The sequence below is a fragment of the Engraulis encrasicolus genome, chromosome 13 (genome assembly GCF_034702125.1).
Source record: "Engraulis encrasicolus isolate BLACKSEA-1 chromosome 13, IST_EnEncr_1.0, whole genome shotgun sequence".
In the NCBI taxonomy this organism is placed as follows: Eukaryota; Metazoa; Chordata; class Actinopteri; order Clupeiformes; family Engraulidae; genus Engraulis; species Engraulis encrasicolus.
The window spans coordinates 44,747,723-44,764,030 of NC_085869.1; the positions used below are offsets into that span (position 1 = coordinate 44,747,723).

The 16,308-nt window shown below is 41.8% G+C and overlaps 1 long non-coding RNA gene across 2 annotated transcripts; it reads right to left on the reverse strand.

The window, feature by feature from the left end:
* Positions 1-1,015: 1,015 nt before the first annotated feature.
* On the reverse strand, positions 1,016-7,327 carry LOC134461236 (uncharacterized). Of its 2 annotated transcripts, none has more exons than XR_010037253.1 (8): positions 7,064-7,327; positions 5,793-5,862; positions 5,426-5,518; positions 4,890-4,980; positions 4,651-4,727; positions 4,273-4,542; positions 3,953-4,097; positions 1,016-2,151 (listed from the first exon to the last, which is right to left on the reverse strand). It is a non-coding gene; the product is annotated as an uncharacterized LOC134461236 (long non-coding RNA). The 2 variants fall into 2 exon arrangements; XR_010037252.1 differs by having other exon boundaries at positions 4,327-4,542; positions 7,064-7,326.
* Between the last annotated feature and the right edge of the window lie 8,981 nt (positions 7,328-16,308).

Genomic DNA, 16,308 nt, shown 5'->3' on the forward strand with positions numbered 1-16,308 from the left:
CTAATGGTTAATTAATCAATAGATATTGGTGTTTGGGGCCCTTATAATAGAGTTGGCTGAGCATACCTAATAGTTAAGTAATTTACTGTGATCTAGTTTCAAGGGCGTAGGTTTGCTGTAAGCTTTGGTAGGACCTTAAACATTCCCAGTAAACAAAATGACGTTTAAAGGACGTCTTTTTAAGGTCATTTTTGGACGTATAATTTAGGTCATCTGAAGGTGCAGACTGTTACTCCAGACGACGTCTTTTTCAGACGTCTAATGGACGTCCATTTTTGACGTCTGTACTACGTCCATATTAGAGTCATCTCTAGTCCAAATAGGGTCTTGGAGGACATGTTTTTGACGTCATTTTGTAGGTGGTTATATTGACGTCATCTTTGTGGACGTCTTTTTGACTTCAAATTAACTCTGTGAGTTGTCATTCAAACATAAAAGTGACAGCATTAAAAACCTTGAAACTTCTAGTTTTCAAAATATACAGACAATTATCACATGGAAAGTGACAGGGGGGTTTACTTTTATTTAGCAAACACTTTTGTTTACAAGGTTCAATCTTCAAAAGTCTTGACTACATACCTCAGCAATGTTTTTTTTGGTAGAGTTGTGTTTACATTCAATTAAAAAAAATTGTATTACATTAACTTTACTGTCATATTCTTTTTTGTTAGGCTTTTCAGAAGAGGGGGAGATAACAAATGTGATCTTTTTCAAGAATAATTAACACCACTGCGAATTTCATGAAGTATTGATGGTTATGACTCGTACACTATCATCTCTTAACAACATTACCGGTGTATTACAAAACCCGAAAGTCTTGAAATTCGAAGTAGTGTTAAATATTCTTGAAAATAACATTCTTATGAAATAGGTTCCAACATATTGGAAGAAAAGACATTGTACCTTGGGTTAAGAGACAGTTCATCTGAATGAAAACTCTGCATTACATCAATGGGTCTTAAATCTGCCACATATCATTTCACAATCGTCCAGTTTTACAACATAATATATATATTTTTTAAATATGATGGTAACACTTTATTTTAACATTACATCGCTTAGCACTAATACATACAATGTTAACCCATTGATGCCTAAAGCACTTGCAGAAAAGGGTGCTGATGCCATACAAAACTCCAGGCGCCAGGGCCAATGTTGCACAACGCAACATCCAGCATCAATGGGTTAATGCCTGTATAAGTAACTTGTAAGGCATGTACTAAGCGAAATCAAACATTTGTTAGGTCCTTACTGAGGTTACATTAGGTAATAAATCCCAAATTGTGCATGAACAAGGCATTTGCGAATACATGCCTAATGTATGTTTGATTTTGCTTAGTGCATGCCTTACAAGTTACTTATACAGCATACAGGCATTAACACTGTATGTATTAGAGCTAATAGATGTAATGATAAAATAAAGTGTTGCCAAAATGATAATCAAAATAATTCCCTGTAATAATCCTAACAAGCATGAACACAGATAAATTGTCATTAAGTGGTAAATTATGGAGAATCTGTCCTTGAGAAGGGACACAAAATGCTCTTTCTTCAGGTGTTACTTGAAGCTGCATAGGCTGTCTGAATGTCAGTGGATTCAAAAGAGTCATTGAAAGATACTCCCATTTCTGTTGTTGTGGACTGGTGGTGTCTACGTAGGTGGTGTCTACATAGTAAGTCCTTGTAAACTTGAACAGCCATCTTGGCTGCAAATTATCATCATATCCTGTGCATCTGACAAAGCGTGTACATGAAAAAGATGCCAAACTACTTTCTTGATGTCTGTAGTAACTATTTACATTTTGGGCATAAACACATGTTGAGTGATCACTTGGGCTGCTGGGAAGCTTTGAGAGAAGTTGTAGTGCCTTTGTTCGTTTGTTGGTTGAGATGGGAACGTCATAAACATATTCAAAGAAGGTGAAAACAGAGCTGAGCTGTGCTGGATATAACAAGTTGCAGACCCACTAAAGCTTGAACAGCTTGTCAATTGTGCAAGTCAGGCCGTCTGCAACGGGAATGGTCACACGGTCATTCCTGGCGGTTATGACAGACTCTTCAGGTTCCCAATGCAGACCACTAGTGGTTGGGTTGTGGATTCCATCTCAGTGTCAGTAGTGCAGTGAAGAGGGATGTGAAGTTGGTTCCAGACTGAGAAGAAGTAGAAGAGGAGGAAGAAGAAGGGAGAGAGAGAGAGAGGAGAGAGAGAGAGACATCATTAATAATACTTAATAGCAAGTTTTACTTAACTGATTGAAAGGTATGAAGCATACCAGTCAAACTAAGTATAGCCGAATCAACTACACATACATTGATATCATGACATCTTCTTAGCTCTTCATTAAACTGAGTGAATTTAATTTCATTCATTTTTCATTTCATTATTTATATATACGTATGAAGAGTTTATTGCAAAACGGTGTATCTACCTTTTTTTTGCATTTTATTATTGAAAATGGCCAGAGGTCCTATCACCTATGTGTGAATTCTTGCCATTCAAATATTTTGAGAACATACTTTTTCAACTTACAGTATATCACGCAAGTGAGTACACCCCTCACAGTTTTTGCAGATTTGTGAGTATATATTTTCATAGGAAATCATTAGAGAAATTTCACTTTGACACAATGATTAGTGACCTTTTAACAACATATTTAACCGCTTAAATTTCTTGTTCACTCAGAAAAAAACTAAATACAGCCATTAATGTTTGAACATGTACTCACAAAAGTGAGTACACCCCAGATTAAAATCCGGTAGAAAAGGGGCTGTGTTGGCTCGAAATGAAACAAAATGAAAAGGGATGAAAGGGGAGGTCATCAGTGTGCGTTTCAACCTTTCTTTGCATTGAACTTTTACATTTTGAGTCTGCATCTGGCTTAAATAGATTGGTGTGAGATTTGAATGCAATCCTATGGAGAATATCATGATCTGCTTCAGTAGTCACAGTGCATGTTGATATGCATGTTTCTTTTAGGTGTATTTCAGATTACAAATGTTGACAGCATCCATGCATCCCCAAACCATGTCAGTCCCACTACCATGCTTGGCTTTTGATAGGATACACTTTTTTTGTAAAACTTACTTGTTTACCACCACACATGCTTGACACCATCTAAAGTATATTTGTTTATCTGGGTCTCTTCAGATCACACGACATGGTTCCAGTGATCCATATCCTTGGTCTGTTCATCTCTCTTGAGACCAAGATAAACAAATTTGCTTTAGATGGTGTCAAGCATGTGTGGTGGTAAACAAGTGAGTTTTACAAAAAAAGTGTATCCTCTCAGTAGCCACGCATGGTAGTGGGACTGACATGGTTTGGAGATGCATGAATGCTGTCAACATTGGCAATCTGAAATACACCTAAAACAAACATGCATGTCAACATGCACTGTGACTACTGAAGCAGATCATGATATTCTCCATAGGATTGCATTCAAATCTCACACCGATCTATTTAAGCCAGATGCAGACTCAAAATGTAAAAGTTTAATGCAAAGAAAGGTTGAAACGCACACTGATGACCTCCCTTTTCATCCCTTTTCATTTCAAGACGATTCGAGCCAACACAGCCCCTTCTCTACCGGATTTTAATCTGGGGTGCACTCACTTTTGTGAGTACATATTCAAACATTAATGGGTGTATTTTGCTTTTTTCTGAGTGAACAAGAAATTTAAGCGGTTAAATAAGTTGTTAAAAGGTCACTAATCATTGTGTCAAAGTGAAATTTCTGTAATGCTTTCCTATGAAAATGTATACTCAAAAATCTGCAAAAACTGTGAGGGGTGTATTCACTTTCGTGATATACTGTATATGAAATTCATTTTGCAATGCGGTATACGTATGAACTTATACAGTATAATATCAGGAAGGAGCCAAGACTGACTTGCACCAACACAGACCCACACGCAAACACACCCAAACGCAAACACACACACACATTCCTACCAAAGATGTCAGCGATGCAGAGTCCTAGCTGGCCAATAGTGTGTGATGTGTTAAGTTCCGCCTCTCCGTGCAGCAGCAGCAGGTTGGAGGGCGGGACCTTTAGCTTGACTGACAGGTCTTCCACTGCATGCTTCAGAAGCTCTGTCTGCAACACACATACACATAAATATTACTGACACACACATCAGCTGTATAGGGTTATCTACTTTCCATGGCTTTCCCCAACTATAAAACAGAATTATAATACTTCCTGTAAAAAGTCTTTGACTAGGCAAAGCGCTATACAAAACAGATGTACTGCTGTGTGTATGTGTGTGTACCTGTGCTAGTTGTATTTGGTGTATGTCTGGTCTGTGGCGTATCTTTAAGTTTACCAGTCGTGCCGGTGTGTTCTGCTGATGCTGCTGCAAGCGCTTTAATTGGCTGGTTTTCCTGCGAGGGCGTGGCCTGCATACGATGGCGATGTCTGCATCGTCAGACTCCTCTCCTTCATCCTCCTCCTTTAATTGGCTAGCTACCGCAGCAATCCCGGCCCCTCTGGTGATGGACGCAACAGGGAGCCAAGCGCATCCAGCCTCATGTTAATCTCCCTGTCACACGCACACACATACACACACAATGTAAGGAAAGTTGACAAGTCACTGTAGAGAAAGTGTCAGTGCGTGGCATGCACACAAGTGTGTGTGTTGTGTACTCACGTTAGTTTGCGGTTGGGCCGCCGCCGTGCCTTGAGTGGTGTGGAGGGGGAGGGGGGGCGGAACGCCTCAGCACAGTCCTAACACCAACACATACACACACACAAGGATGCATTAACACACATCAACATGATGGATATGGTAAGCACACAGCAATAAATTGGAAAAATATTGTAGGGGCTACTATGTTGACTCATGGTCTGTGTGTGTGTGTGTGTGTGTGTGTGTGTGTGTACACTCACATTGTGCTTTGCATGGGTTTGGTCACCTGGTCCGAGTCATCTGAGAGTTCGGTACACTGCTTCCCTCACCATCGCTGTCGCTGTCAGAAATCTGTCAAACACACAATATACAGTCTCAAGTTTGCCGTCCGTGTTAGTTGTAACTCATCCAAATACTGCTACTTTATACAGCAGGCACATATTTACTGACCAAGTTGCTCTCTATGACAAAAGTGCTATGGGCTACTGTGACAGGTAAACAAGAAACAACAGGTTAACAACACTTGGCGCTAATTAGTTCTCTACAACTACAAACCGCTGCTGTTCTCTTCCATTTGGGATCCATATCACCAAACTATAGTTCTCTTGAACTTAACTGCATTGTTATAAGAATATGGCTATGGCAGCCTTAAATAGCAGGTTAAAATATGGTCATTGACATTTTGGTGACAAGGTCATAACTCTGTATCGCAATGAGGTCCTAACAGAGGCTCTGCATGAAAGTGTTTTTAAAGATTAAAAGACGTTTTTAAAAGTAACTATCCTTTGAAAAATACCTGCACAAAATCAACCAGAAAAGACATCTCAGATTTTACACTGCAGCGGCTTCGGAGTCAGAAGATGTGTGAGAACTGTGTAGCACTTTTCATCTGAAAATGAGAGCAGAAAATTGTACAGCAGTACTTAAATTTCACATTTACCAAAGTCTCTGTGTTATAACAATATCACAGTAACATATTTATCACAATTGCATACAATACAACAATAAGAAAAAAAATCTGAAAAAAAAAATCTAAAAAAAACAAATGAAAGGAGGCAGAGGGCCTGTAAGTGGATGGCAATTAGACACATGATCACAGACAATATGATACACATGGAAACACACACACACACACACACACACACACACACACACACACTTACCATCAGTCTGATCATCCAACTGTTCAATCAGAGTAGGAGCTTGGACAGATGTGGCCACAAGACCTGGGCCCTGATTAAAAGAGAAGAGAGAGAGAGAGGGGGAGAGCACGTTAGTTCCCAGTGCATTGAAGGTACTTTTAAAATCCCGTAGCCATAACTGGTGTTGATACCTTGGTAGTCGCCACACTTCACACGCAGCTGTTGTTCTACTCTGCCACCTAAAACTCAAACTTTGAATCTTCTTTTCAAACGTCATGGTATCGTCACCAATTACCATTGCCTACAAAATCTCGTGCGTGGCAGATTTATCCCTCGAACAGCGTACATCTGGCACGTCGCACCCTCCATCTGAAACAACTGCCGGTATTTTCCCAACACACCGTCATACGAGGTCTACCGAGACAAAACACGACAGCGTTGACCAGTTGCCCAGATCTACCATATTCAACTACATACTGAAACGGTGAAAACCACGACACTTACATGGAACTAGGTTCAAAGCTTGTCTATTGACTGGCCACAACAACTACAACCAAGCCAACATAAATGTGATTCGGAAATTCGTTTGTATCACCTTTCATCGAGCCAACACAAAACAGTGGGATACTGCTTGCTTTTACTGGTGCTATTCTTTATCATGTACGAGGGTGGCGGATGGTCTGATTTACATGATTTGACGCAGAACTGCTTACGTTTGAAGCGCTGAAGTTTAAAATCGCCTCTATGCTAGCTAGCCCTTGCCTTGCCCCCTCCGATACCTGTTACTAGCAGCATCCACTTTTGCCCCACTACCAGTACTAGCTCTACGTCAATTCATCCGTGGTGTTTCCGTATCCTTGCATAAATCCTGTCAGACTTTCTTTCTTTTATGTTCAGAAAATAGCTTTCAAACTTCACATCAGTAAAGTGCCGCCTGATTTATTCCACACCAGCTAATTATCAGTTACCCTATTAGCAACCAATGTTAGCAAACCATCCAATATCACATTTCAAACATTTAAGTTTCCCAACACAACACGTTTTAACCATTAAGTTAGTCCACATGTGAATTAAAAGAAAATAAATATAATTTATAGTGCAAGCGTTAAAGATAAATAGCTAACTGAGTATCAATAACTAGCTAAATATGATTGTAGGCTAGCTTAATGTTCACAGAATCACTGAGGCTGTTCCAATGTTCGTACAGCAAAACTTGTGAAGCAAGGTTTGATTTTAACCATACATTAACGGTAACACACGTAATTGTTACGAAATTATACCGAATTACTTACGCCAGCCTCTCTCGGTGTCTGAAGTCAAGTCGCCGCATCTTGCATTTCCAACGGTAGAAAAGGCGGGCGGAAGTCTGCTTTCAAATGTCCACAGTCACGCGATTGGACAGCCAAACGGCCGTTAGTTTCTCACTTGTAGCACGACCCAGAAATGAAATCTTACACAAAAATGACACCTAATCTGTCAATGCTGTCTACATATCCCAATGTGTTATTTTTTTTGACACATCTGTTTAGGCAGTGTGTCCCACGGTGCATTGCACGTTTGGGATTGCCACCCGATGTGAACAGAAAAAAATAGCCTACTAGGAAAACTACTATGGCCTATTTAAAAACAAAGCAAAAAAAAAAAAAGCAACAGCAACAACAACAATCATGTCGATTTCCCTCACCTGTTTTTGACGTCCAAAAAAGTGACCTAGACTGACGTCTGAATTTTGAACTTCATAATGACGTACAAATAGGGTCATTATTAGACGTCCAAATAAAGGACCTAGTTTGTACGTCATTCTAAGGTCCAAAACTGGTCATGGACCGACGGACGCAATTTAGACCTAATTTCAACGTCTATACGACGTCCAATGTTTAGTGGGTTAGGCCTAGAGTTTTCCCCTGGCTGCGCGAACTTAGCGCGAACCTAGCTGCGCATAACTCAACCTCTAGGCCTAATTGTTGGAAACCACTGTCGGTCAAAAAAATAGCTCATGTGGTTGGCTGCCCTCCTCATAACATCGTGTTTACAAATAGGCTATGGCGAACCCATGTAGCCTATAAAACCATACACCGTCATGGGCTACTCAGCAGAACAGTTCACGAACACTTAACTTTTTCAAACATTACAGGTAAGCTCAAAATGAGTAGTTAAAACTGGGATCTTCTGATTCACAGACAGTGTAAAACCTACTTATGCCTGTTCTTTAAGCCTAGCCTACAACTCACCTGACCACCTGTAGGCCCTGATTTCTCTGCCGGACCCTCCTCCTCCTGCTTCACTACACTTCTTTTTGTCCTACAAAATCAAACAAAATGCTCATGAAAATATTCCACTTAAAAACAAACACGAGGACTAGAATAGCCACAGTGCCATGGTGGTGTAGCCTATTTAGATCAGAAGAAAATTAATTATGCTATGACTGATTTCAGGACAAAAAAATAGCCTACATGGTCATAAAAAAAGCTGACACTTAACCTGCACTAGGCTTACAGGTCGTCTGATTCATGCAGAGTGACATGAATTAGTGACAATAATAACTCAAGCTTTATAACCACCAGGCCACAGCATCTAACTACATCCCAAGTCTCCCTGATATTGATAGCGGCTCCCCGATGCCCGCGAGTCAGATAAAATATCCCTGCTTTTAGACTATGCAAGTTAGCTTTTTTCCCGTATATGCAATGCGGGACAGAGAAAGATAATGACTCGTGCGGCATGCGTGCCGTGGAATAGTTTTGCGCAAGCACTAGGCCTACGCCCTGCAAAAGTCCTAGGAAAAATAGTAGGCAGATGTTCTATGCAGACTGGACGATAGGCTATAAGGGACATGAATATACACGTGTTTTAACACGAATGTCGTTTGATTGTCGGGGGTGTCGAGGGTCGATAAGTATCTCCCTGAAAGTAGCCTAGTTTTTGGAACTTGGGGGTGTCTGTAACTAACTAATTATAACGGGAGCCATCACCAGCATCTTTCCATGACTTGATTAATTCCCGTGTTTATTGCATGTATCTGCCAGGGCTTTGTTGGCTACTCCTACAGACAGTTAAAACTTGCACTCGAAAAAGAAGGCAGGAGGAGATATAACACTTAGCTGAAGGCCAAACGATGCAACAAATGCTTTGCGTAATATGAGGCTATACTCTCATGGGTCCACTGTACTTAGCCTACTCTCGAGGTAGCGAAATAACTTCTTGTGTCAGTCGTCCTTTTGTTTTTTGGAGGTGAGAATTTATCTGAGGCTCATTATAAATATCAAACTCAGAAATAAACACGTTTGCCATTTGCGTTTAATTCCAATACAAGAGAGATGCGCTCACTTTCAGCACAATGGACCACACTTCCGCGTGGCTACCTTGGCCGCCCGGTAGTCTACGATGCAGCCAATAGCGGCATGGGTCATTGCTCCGAACAAACCGACGAAATCTCTCATATCATAACAGCTAATTTATAATGTTTTTAAAATGAATGCTACCACTGCGCAGTAGGCCCTACTGATTTCGTTCATTTATTTCGGGTTTTTTATTATTATTAGGCCTATTAATATGGCAAACATGCGTAGGGACTATTTTATATCCCTTGAATATTGGTTGTGACATTGTCACGAGCGTCCCTACCCAAATCTACGCCCATGTGTTTTCATTCGTTCAAATCACAGAAATAGTGGCAACAGGAGCCATTATATAGCAAGGATTTGACGTACACTTCTCAATGATGGTGGGGTGATGAGATGTAATTTTTTCATATACCACTTATTAGTTTTAATGGTAAGAACCCTACAGACAACAATATTTCGGTATTATTTATTCATTAGATATGCCTTTCTTTTGTATTAAGTAAGTGTTAATTGAGGTCCTTAGTTAAGTATGGCCTAATAGTTAGGCTACTTAACTATTAACTGTACCCTTACTTATCTATTAGTTAAATAATTATATTCTATGAACTTGACACATGGTAATAGTTATCTAATAATTAAGTAACTGCTTACTAATGTTTAACATATGAATAAATGACAATTAATATGTGTCTTATGTGGCGTTAAGTAGGCCCTAGTGATTATTAATCCTTACTAAAGTTGTACTGTTCTCCCCAACGCCTTGCCAGGTAAACAGTCAGATAACTCCACTCCACATACCACGCAGACAAGTTCTTCCTTTTGGCACTTTATGGCTTGTAGAAATGGGTAAAATAACGATGCCTTCAAGGCAACCTTGAAACTTGGTGAGAAGTGTTTACATTCTCAGGAACACACCAGTAATAGAACATGTCCAATAGTTATGACGTCAGTCAACCTTGCACAGAGAATTACCTAAATTGCCAGAAGGTGGCGATAGAGGACCAAAGATAACAGAAATAACACTTAACCTGAATTTCACAGTATGAAAATAGCACCAGTATGCATGAAACAGAACAAAAGTATTAGGTTATAACTAATTTGCTGTTAATTATGGCCCCTTACATATATGGCCCCTTACCATGTGTCACAAGTTCATAGCATGTAATTCTTTAACTAATAGTAAGGGTAGGCCTACAGTTAATAGTTAAGTAGCTATTAAGTCACTTAACTAAGGACCTAAATTAACAAGGCATATTAAAGGCATATCTAATTGTAGCAGAGTGGATGTTAGTGATTAATTATCAGTTTTAAGTACCAAATTTTGGTTGCAGTACCCGACTACGCCACTAGAGTGAGGTGGAGCCCCACTCTAGAAAGTGAAGATTATTCACTACCGTTAAGACACCCAGGTTCGTTAAGAACAACAGAGACGGAGAAAGGCGAACCATTCCATTCTTGTTTTATTAATACACAATTTTCTTATTAAAAATAAGATGAATATTTACAATAGCCAACAGAGGCTGTACACAGTGACCGGAATAGGCAATGGCAGGTAAGGACTGCCCAACCCCACTTAAGCTTCAATTAGTTATACAACACATGCATTGAGACAAGTAGCACGGCAAACACAGGTTATAAGCATGCAAGGAATGGGAAGCGCACAAAGATTATTTACACTTGATAGAATAAAACAGTTAGTCTATGCACAGCAAACGTGAAGCTACTGTGAGTAGGGTGCCCCAACGAGCTAGCCCAATTACAAGGGTATGTGCACGACTCCAGAAAATAAATACAAAAAGAAACAAACAAACTCGTCTAACGAGCACAAATAAAACAGAAATAGGGGCATGGCCCACACATGCATACGCGCAGTCACGGCTCACGGGAACACCAATTGCCACTGCTCCCAGGCGCACCAAACACGCGCACATACACCCCACACTCGCTCGTCACAGTCGCGCTCCTGTACACACGCCCTCGGCGCGCGTCATCAGCCAGGACTCTCTCCAAACAAAAAGGGCGTTCGTGATGGCGTAATTTTGACGAAGTTGAAAATTTGCTAGGCAGCGAGCATGCTCAGTGTGTCCGCGTGAAGCATCATGGTTAGAATTTGCCGTTCAAGACGCAGTTGAAGGGAGTGACCTCTGCGCGGCAGTCGTGTCACATGGCGTTGAACCATCGCGGGAACAAAAGTTTTGTCAAGCAACTCCGCAGTAGCAGAAACCTACTGCCGGGCAAGAAGACCTCCTCCATGATGTGAGGAATCTGCCGTGATTGGTGTTTATAGCTCATGTGATTCATGTGTGTGTAGTTGAACGTGCTTCATTTTCTACATGCTGAAATGCATTTCATGCACAAATGCAGCGTACTCAGAGTGGTATCATCCATATGTATGGTCGCACAACCCACTTACAACAGAAAAAAAAGAGAAACAAACCACCCTGTCGTCAGATGCTCCATCTTCGCCACGTTAGGAGTGTATGCCGTAGGTTACAAAACCAGTATTATTCCGCGGGCCGCCTGCTCGACTGTTAGAGTAGTGGTTGCGCGCCTGACTTCCACTCATGAGGTCCCCGGTTCGAAACTGCACTGAAACACGGGGAGTCTTTAGTTGCTGATGGTTAATGTGGAAACAGACCAGTTGCGAGAGACTTATCTTGTCTTTTATGTATGAAAGTGCACGAAACAGAGTGGCCTTTGTGGTTGGCGCGCCATGGTAAAGCTACATATTGAACACCTGGGTTCAATCCTCGCAGCATGGGTTGGCGCTGTTAAGTAATTTTAAAACGGTCCTATCTGAATGACGACTTTGGTCCCAAAACACAAAATGAATAGCCTAAAGTGAGTACTAATTAACTGAACTATTACATGGAAGTGAAGCCAAATCATCACATAAGACTTGTACTATGATTCACTGAGTGGTAACCTGTATCTCTACCACAAGACCACCCGATTTCTCTCCGAGAGGCAGAGAGAGTCTCGCATTTCACAAGCATGTGCCGATGATGGTAAGCACGTCATAGAATTAGTGCCATGATTATTTAATTCCACGAGAGGGCGCCCTGGTACACCCGCTGTCAAAATAGGTAGATCCACCCACAGACCTCTAGATCCACCTTCTTTGCCGCTGTTGAAATCTCGTCGTCCTGATGTGTCCAGCTTGGTTGCGACGCAGTTATCCCCTCCTTTTTATGACCAAGCAAATCACGTTTTGATCAAATCTTTTGCTGCGTGGTTGCAAACGAGCCTAAAGCAGCAACCCGGACCGGCAGACGGCCCCACGGCTAGCAATCTGCAGGCTACCTGCACACACACAAGGCACGATACAGATACACATGAGCAAACAGCTGCAATTACATCCATAATAAAGAGGGGAAAAGGGGGAATGACACCTAGTCTACCGAGCTAGTGGCTAGCCAACCTGTCGTCAATAGGCTCGTTTGCAACCACGCAGCAAAAGATTTGATCAAAACGTGATTTGCTTGGTCATAAAAAGGAGGGGATAACTGCGTCGCAACCAAGCTGGACACATCAGGGCGACGAGATTTCAACAGCGGCAAAGAAGGTGGATCTATAATAGGTCTGTGGGTGGATCTACCTATTTTGACAGCGGGTGTAACATGGCGCCCTCTCGTGGAATTAAATAACCATGGCGCTAATTTCATGACGTGCTTACCATCGTCGGCACATGCTTGTGAAATGCGAGACTCTCTCTGCGTCTCGGAGAGAAATCGGGTGGTCTTGTGGTAGAGATACAGGTTACCACTCAGTGAATCATGGTACAAGTCTTATGTGATGATTTGGCTTCACTTCCATGTAATAATTCAGTTAATTAGTACTCACTTTAGGCTATTCATTTTGTGTTTTGGGACCAAAGTCGTCATTCAGATAGGACCGTTTTAAAATTACTTAACAGCGCCAACCCATGCTGCGAGGATTGAACCCAGGTGTTTAATATGTAGCTTTACCATGGCGCGCCAACCACAAAGGCCACTCTGTTTCGTGCACTTTCATACATAAAAGACAAGATAAGTCTCTCGCAACTGGTCTGTTTCCACATTAACCATCAGCAACTAAAGACTCCCCGTGTTTCGGTGCAGTTTCGAACCGGGGACCTCATGAATGGAAGTCAGGCGCGCAACCACTACTCTAACCGTCGAGCAGGCGGCCCGCGGAATAATCCTGCTTTTGTAACCTACGGCATACACTCCTAACGTGGCGAAGATGGAGCATCTGACGACAGGGTGGTTTGTTTCTTTTTTTTTTCTGTTGTAAGTGGGTTGTGCGACCATACATATGGATGATACCACTCTGAGTATGCTGCATTTGAGCATGAAATGCATTTCAGCATGTAGAAAATGAAGCACGTTCAACTACACACACATGAATCACATGAGCTATGAACACCAATCACGGCAGATTCCTCACATCATGGAGGAGGTCTTCTGCCCAGCGCAGTTGGTTTCAGCTACTGCGTGGCAGCTTGGCAAAACTTTTGTTCCCGCGATGGTTCAACGCCATGTGACACGACTGGCGCGCAGAGGTCACTCCCTTCAACTGCATCGTGAACGGCAAATTCTAACCAGGATGCTTCACGCGGACACACTGAGCATGCTCGCTGCCTAGCAAATTTTCAACCTCGCAGGAAAGACGCTGTCATGAACGCCCTTAATAACAGAGCTAGGTATCCAGCCTTGTATTATATGCCTGCCCCAAATTCTAATAAGATCCATGTCATTAAAAACGAGACATTTGGGAGCTTTGAAAGTCTTTAAGTAGCTTACTAAATAGATGGGAATGACACCTAGTCTACAGAGCTAGCGGCTAGCCAACCTGTTGTCAATTACACTAGGGTTGCCACCTCACTTTGACAAAAATCCTGGACATTTTGACCATCAAATCGACCTTTTTTCTTAGCGGCGCACGGCCCTTCGCACATCTACCCAATCACCCTTGTGTGCTGAAAATGCCATTTTTGCCAGCCATTTATTAAGTTAATTGCCTAACAAAATATAGCAGGCTTATTATTTTGACTATTTCCAATACTTTTTGGCTGATGACAGGAGGGGGCAGTAGGCCTAGTGGGCACTGGTAAAGGGGGAATAAATACATTCTGTTTGCTTATGTGGAAAACCAAAATAAACACTCAAATTATTCACTGTCTCTAAGAATACCTGAATATAATGACGGCGGGTGTGGAGTTGGGTGTGTGTGCTTTGCTCATGCTTGCCTGTGCATCTGCTGCTTGCTGCTCCTGGCTAAACAAATAGGCTTCATAGGACATGTAACTGGTATTCCTGTAACTGGGCACATTCAGGAGTAGGTAGATACATTTAATTCGTCCTGTGATGATTTTGTGACCAAAAAGCACGGAATTTCTTGGTTTGATGATGGTAGCTCTCTGATTTGACATAATATTTGACATAGATGATTAAAAATAGGCTATATAAAAAACGTGGCATCGTCATCTAAGCCGTTTTTATCTGTGATAGGTTTTGAAATGCATTGATATAAGCTGACAGACACCCAGTGTTGCCAGATTGGGCGGGTGCCCGCCCAATTGGGCTACTTGGGATGAGCGTCGGCGGGCAAAAATGGGTAAAATTGGCCATTTGGCGGTTTTTTAAGCCGTTTTGGGCCCATAGAAGTCAATGTAATTTGTTGAATTTGGGCGGAATTTAGCGCATTTTGGCGGTTTTTGAGAACCTTTTGGGCGGGATTTGGTCAGACACATCTGGCAACACTGCAGACACCTTAGTTTCCCTACCTTACTAGGCTATTAAAAGTAGGGTCTCCTCAAGAGTATATTGAGAATATTGTTCATAGATGGGCTACAGAAGCATTTTCGCTGGGCACAGGGAGCAGCTAGCAGAAAATTGACTGGGCATGTTTTTACTCACATCGCATATTTCTCCTGCATCATGTCGACCCTTTTATTTAAGTTTTTTTTCCCTTTAATGGCCTGTCATGGTCATCGCCTCCTGTAGAACTATCGTCTTTCTACCCATTTCACGTTAAAACTTTTCTGCTTTTATTCACTGGATCCGTTCGTTGTCTCGCATAGTTCAACATTCTCTCAGTCTCTCCACCTCATCATCAACACTCCGAAATCCGAATGAACCGCGCGCCAGCCCCACCAGACGAGCTTGCTGCATGATTTGTCTAGAACTTGAGCCAATGAGATCGGTGCATACATTTATGGACGTAGGCACGCTGCAATTTAGTACTGACGGTATCCTACTGATGATTGAAATACAGATTTTGCCCATCATGTACAAATTTATTTTATACAGATTTTTATTTTTTCTTTCCGGGACAGACCATAAAAATCCGGGACAATCAGGAAAACCCGGGACAGATGGCAACCCTAAATTACAGAGCCAGGTATCCAGCCGTGTATTAGTTCTATGGGTATACAGCTAGTTAGCTAACACCGAACATGCCATGTTGACAACAATCATAAATATAACCCTTTAACAAGCCCCAAATTGCTCGACATTTCGCTGGTTGATCAGGGAGGGCCATGTGGTTGAAAACGAGGCATTTTTGAACTGTGTAAGTGAAAAAAACGATTTCTTAGGAAACTTGTTTGGGGCTGTGGTGATCACACGCATTCACTGCTACGACGGCTCGGAGTTGCCGCTTCACCTACAAAGGGGCGTGTCGCGTGTACGTTCTGAAAGACAGCTGTGACGTTACACAGAAGTGTGTGGGGATTGGTTGTTCCACCATCCTGTTGCGTGGCGATGAGTGCCAAGGCATTTTGATAGACAACTGTTTATCCCGCCCTCACTCTCTCCGAGCTCACCCAGACCCTTGTACAGCTTTTTGCTGAGTGGGTCTGGCTCGCCGGGCTAGAAATTGGGCGGAATTTAGCGTATTTTGGCGTTTTTTTATTTTTATTTTTTTAGAACTTTATGGGCGGGATTTGAACTGGCAACACTGACTGATGGTTAAAACCTTTTGAATGCAAGGGTGTTGGTACTCACTTAGGCTATGCCTTGCAGTCCTGGGAATGTTTACATCTTATTGCCAATAAAAACATGGTGGAATTGGTCAAAGCAGACTGTGATTGTTCCTGTGATTTCCGGGAAGATCAGACAAAATTTCAAAGGGTGTACAAACTTTTTCCTATGACATATTGTATTACATATTACATATTGTAATGTTTCCATTGTGGGCCCTGAGCCTTT